This window comes from Dromiciops gliroides, chromosome 4, assembly GCF_019393635.1.
Source record: "Dromiciops gliroides isolate mDroGli1 chromosome 4, mDroGli1.pri, whole genome shotgun sequence".
NCBI classification, from domain to species: Eukaryota; Metazoa; Chordata; class Mammalia; order Microbiotheria; family Microbiotheriidae; genus Dromiciops; species Dromiciops gliroides.
Genome location: NC_057864.1, coordinates 174,594,691 through 174,600,690, shown reverse-complemented (window position 1 = coordinate 174,600,690; position 6,000 = coordinate 174,594,691). Strand labels below are relative to the sequence as shown.

At 36.6% G+C, this 6,000-nt stretch overlaps 1 pseudogene; it reads left to right on the top strand.

The window, feature by feature from the left end:
• The first annotated feature begins 2,198 nt into the window (after positions 1–2,198).
• Positions 2,199–6,000, top strand: part of LOC122754784 — a 74,617-nt pseudogene continuing 70,815 nt past the window's right edge.

Sequence of the window (6,000 nt, the reverse complement as noted above, 5' to 3'; positions counted from 1 at the left end):
GCTTACAATACTTTTCCTTGGCCTCAGAAGTCTGGAATTTGTTAAAATATACTATAGACAATGTAAAATCAAAATTTTATAGCAAATTTCTCTGATAAGTACTTCATTTATCTAATATATAGAGAACTGAGTCAAAATTATATTTGAAAAATGATCCATTTCCAATTTTGATAAATGGTCCAAGTATATGGACAGATAGTTTACAGAGGAATAAATCAAGGTTATCTATAGTCATGTGAAAAAATGTTCTAAATCACTACTGATTGCAGAAACAATTTAAAAAGTTAAACAAATCTGAGGTACAACCTCCAACTTATCAGAAATGACAAATGCGGAGGGGAATGAGGGAACATAGCTACACTAACAAACTATTGGTGGAATAGTGAACTGGTCCAACTCTTCTGGAAAATAATTTGGAACTATTCCTAAAGGCCAAAAAACTATGCATACCCTTTCATCCAGCAATATTACTCTTGAGTCTATACCCAAAAGAGATCAAAGGAAAAGATAAAGGACCTAAATATGCAAAAAATATTTAAAGCAACATTTTTGTAGCAGCAAAGACTTAGAAAATGAGGAGATGCTCATCCATTGAGGAATGATTGAAGAAGTTACAGTATATGATTGTGATAGATAACTATTGTGCTATAAGAAATGAAGATAGGAATGGTTTCAGAAAAAATCATGACAAGCTGTACGAACTGATGCAAAGTGAAGTAAGAAGAACCAGGAGATAGTTGTGTACAGAGACCACAATTTTGTAATGCTGATCAACTGTGAAAGACATAGATACTCTGATCAATACAATGATCATCCAAGATGATTCAAAAGACTTATAATGGAAAAAATGTTACCTCTTTCCCAAGAGAATTGATGAACTCTGAGTGCAACTTAAAATATGATTTTTTTCACTTTATTTTTTGTGAAATGGCTAATATGGAAAATATTTTGCATGATTTCACACATATAACTGTGGCGGAGCTTTCCTACAGTAAGTCTCCAGCAGGTGGCATCAGGTCAGGAACCAAAAAGGACCCAATGCTTCCTCTGAAACTGGGAACATCCCCCATCCACATGCACACACAGCTCCAAGCTAATTGGCCGGTAGCCTTGATTGACAGTACCCACGAGCAAACGTCACTTCCTGAAGCCAAGGACCTGACTGCATGGCTTGCCCTCAGAAGCCTTCTCCTCATGGTGGAGCTTTCCTACAGTAAATCTCCAGCAGGTGGCGTCATTCCAATCATTACAACTGATGTTATCTTTCTATGCCTTCACATTAGGTGGTGGAGGCAAGGGAGGAAGAAAATTTGGAACTAAAATTTAAAAAATAATAGAATCTTAAACATAAATAAATAATACAATTTTAAAAGCTCTCAGTAGGTGATATCCATGGGATTGCAGTCAATAATATATTGACAAAGAAGACTTGAACAATTGAATGAGTCATGCAGATTTCTTTCTGGAAATGGACGGGCTTTTGATGACAAAGAACTAGGTCACTGCCATCACAAATTACAGAAGAGTTTTGCTTTAAGACCCTGGATGTAATAATCAATGTAGATAATGCAAAGAATTAAACTCAGTAGGATGTCACTGAAGGCTATGAAAAATGTAACACCTGTCAAATCTAAGAAGACATGGTCCACTGGCTAGAATTTTGTGTCAGACATCTTTTGTAGACCTACTGACAAGAAATCCCCATACTATAAATAATGACCTCAAAATATTCTGAAGAATTCAATGAAGAAACTGCACTAAAATGAAAAAAAAATTATCACAGACTAAACAATTGCCCACAATTCACAATTTAATGTTAGTCTACACAAAATTAAGAAAAACATTTTAGTAGATGTTAGTTCACAAAATACTCATGATCTCCAAGTTACATGGGATGATGTTGTCAAAGTACAGAGACATGATTAACGAGATCAAAATCATAGTTTTGGAATAAGATGAAGTACACATGATGCATCCTGTCTTGTTTGTTTGGGTTTTTTTTAGTGAGGTTATGTTAAAGATGATTTCATTGAGACTGTAGCTAATGTACTCATATCATAATGTTTTTATGCAACTACAAAGAGCAATTATTTTATCCACCTATAAAACAGCCTTTTGGAGAAGGAAATGGCATACCACTCCAGTATCTTTGCCAAGAACACTTCACATGTGGTCATGAAGAGTTGGACATAACGACAATGACTGAAAAACCACCATCAAACAGCCTGTATATAATTCAATATAAAAGAATAATGGTACAGCAACTTATCTCAGAAGTGAGTTTTTTGGCCAAACCCCAACAAAAAGGTGAGAAGAATTATCCTAATTCTTAATTATATCACACTTTTAAGGTCCTCAAAGTAATTTATATATATATTATCTCATTTAATCCTTATAACAACCGCAGGAAATATATACTACTATTATCTCCCTTTTATGGGCTAGGAAATCAAAACTCAGATAAGTTAAGTGGCATCTTCAGAGTGACACAACTGGTAAATGTGTGAGGAGAATTTGAACCCAAGTCTTCCTGATTCCAATTCCAATACTCTTTCCACTTACCACATTGCCAGCTGTTTCAACTCACCTACTGTAAGACATTTTACATTTATTAAGGCAGAGACTAAATGTTGATTGTTTAATAGTCACACCCACTCCATGATCCCTAAACTAGTATTAATTTCCCATGTCTGTAAAACCATTGTTCTTCACTTACATCATTTGAACTTGTCTCTTGTGGAAGTAACAAAGGATACAGACATCCCTATTCATAGGATGCTTTCTCCTTTCTCTTCACTGCTTAGCAGATTCCCAGATATCAATTGGCAGAGCACAGGAGGAATCTTCAGGACTTCCCTCTAGATAACAACAGGATGTCCGAGGGACCAGCAAGAGTCTAGCAAGCCAATACAGGGAGCTAAAAACCATTCTCTCACCCTTCTTAATCCACCCATTCTCTAGATTCAAAAGGCTGACCTAGCAACAATTTTAACGGGCTCTTGAAACCCACTCCTCTGATACAAATCAGTTATATCACCCTTTGTAACCCTGACCTCTTTCAGCTTCAGTTTATTCATTTGTACAATGTAGAAAATAATAGCATCTACCTCAGAAGGTCGTTGTGAGGATGAGATGACAAGTATGCAAAGTGCTTTGTAAGCCTGGATGCATTATAGAAATGTTAACCTCCTCTGCTCCCCACTCCTCCAAACAAAGGCAATGGAGATTTCCAGGGTGACTATACTTCAGTGAAAATCTCTGTTTCAAGGAAGCATAGCTCAGGGTTGGATGGATCAGCACTGGGGAGCTCATTTATGTTGACTCTGCTTTCTGCACTCTATGAATCAATTAAGCAAACTGACTACCCTGTGCTTGACTGTTAGGATATTCTTCCATGGCACAACCAAGGTCCTTTATCCTTGCCAGGCAGAGGTCTAAAGCTATTGTTCTTGGTTTGCTCTATATGTATATTATTGTATGCATTGCATGAAGGTCCCTTAACATAGCTGCCAATATTGCATAGTAGTCATCCTTAAATTTACTATAGATGCACCCTAATGTTGCTTCCAATATTGAATAGCTTTTGTTATTTGTTTGTATGTTTCATTGATTCCCTCTGTAAAGGTGAAAGCTACAGATGCTGGTTAACTCTCCCTAGGTTACTATTTAAAGTTGTATTTTTATCTCTTGCTTTCCTATCTGGTTTGAATACACATTGATTTTTAAGTGAATTCATCACAGCTTCTTGCGATTCCTCTAGTTGGCTGTACGTGGTGCTTAGTATATAGCTTTATTGATTTTTCAACCAAACATTTTAACTTCACTATGTGAATATATTGAGCAGTAGGCATGGGAACATATGTTTCTATTATTTCCTTAACACTAACAGTAGGCTATGGAAAATGAGCACAAACATGAGTTTCTCCACTTGTAATTTATATGGTGCCTCAGATCCTCAATGGCTGGAAGTAGAAACATACACATCAATGCCAAATCTCCCATTAGGTTGAAAGATGAGAAGCAGGGAAATGACTACTGACATGGAGGCACTGGGTTACAGAGTATTCTCTTCTCAAGGTAAACTCTACCCCTTGGTACACTCAAAGCTGGAGTTCCCATAAAAACACATGAGTGAACTACACATAAGGTTTTCAGCAAGGCACTTCTGGGAATATCAGTGCCAAAATATCACACTAGGATGTTGCTGGCAGTATAGCAAGAAGCAGTTCCCATGCATCTCCCAAGAAGAAAAAGGATCAGTCTTAAAGAGATTGTTTTCAATATTCTTTTTTTCTCCATCCCTACCTTCTGTTGCAGATATCATGACTCTAAGTATCATCTTCTTTCCAAGACTGGACATATAGCACTCCCTAAAGTGTGGTGATTTTAATACTTGCTTTGCCTGCCAATTCATAGATTCTCTGTTTTAAAGATCCTGTGAAATCTGGGTGCTTATATTCTGCACATATATCAGCCTTATGAATTTTGCAGATTATACCGTTGAAGCTTTCATTAGTTTTAAAAGCCAGCAATTCACTGAGCTCCCTACAGTGTTCAAAGGGAATTCAGTGTAGGCAAAATATCTGATGAGTGACTTCATTTCCAAATAAGTTAGTTATTTGAATATGGCAGGCTATACTTGTATTGGTGCCATCCATATACATATAACCTTTACTAGGATATAGCAAATGAGGATGCCTGCCACAGGCATGGGAAGGCAAATTGAAAGCTCCTTTAAGTCAGAGATGGTTTAATTTTGGTCTTTTTATCCCCAGTGCCTAGTATCATGTGCTATGTTTGGATATGGATATCTAGATTTGGGATTACTTCAGTGCAGGAGACTAACTCCCAGTGAGGAAATTCCCTTTACCAATTTAACTCAGCATATGATCTACACGTTTAGATTGAGAGAGTTCCCAGAGGCAATGAGAACTTAAATGACTCCTTCAGCATCTTAAAATAATGATGATGATGAGAAGGATGAAGAAGAAAAAAGATATTACTACTTATCTAACTTTAAGGTAGGCAAAGCACTTTACTTATGTTATTTCATTTGATCCTCAGAACCATGTGAGGTAGGTGCTATTATTATACCCATTTTATAGATGAGGAAACTGAGGCTGAGAGAGGTTAAGTGATGGACCTTGGGTCACATGGTGAGTAAGTATCAGAGGTAAGACTGAAACTCTGATCCTCGTTTCTCTAAGACTGGCTAGCACTCTATCCATTATACCATGTTTTCTCTCTGCAAGCCCTGAATAAATGCTGATCCATTGAAACAATGCTTCAACTTGATATGGACAATCAGCTCATAGAACTCTTTTGTTTCATCATATACTTGTATGTATGTGTGTGTATGATTTTTTTCCTTCATTTTATTGCCTCCAAGATCCTAAAATCCTATCATTCTAAGCTCTTCACAACCTCAACTCTATTTTTCCAGTCTTCTTATACCTTTCCCCTACCCCAACCCACGCCCTGTAATCTAAAATCCAGCGACACTGGATTTTTGTCTGTTCCTCTCCTATACCACTCCATTTACCAAATACAAGTATTTTCAATGGCTGTTCTTCCTAGGTCTGAAACTCTCTCACTCCTCATCTCCATCTTCTGGCTTTCCACATTTCCTCTAAGTTTCAACAAAACCTTTTGCCAAAAACCTTTTCTAGTTATCCTTAATCTTAATTCCTTTCCTCTGAGGTCATTTCCAATTTATCTTGTTTATAATTTGTACACAGTTTACATACATTACACTGTGAGCTCCTTTAAAGCTAGAATTATTTTTTATCTTTTTGTGTCCCCAGCAATGAAGACAGTGTATAACACATAGTAGAAGCTTAATAAATGTTCGCTGACTGACCTTTCATGGTTGCCCTTGATTGAATTCAACAAGCATTTAGTAGGCATTTATTGTGTATAGGGCATTGTGCTGTTTTTAGAGAGAAAAAGACAAAAAGATTTCAGTCTTTGCTCTCAAGGAGCTTACATTTTGTAGATGTT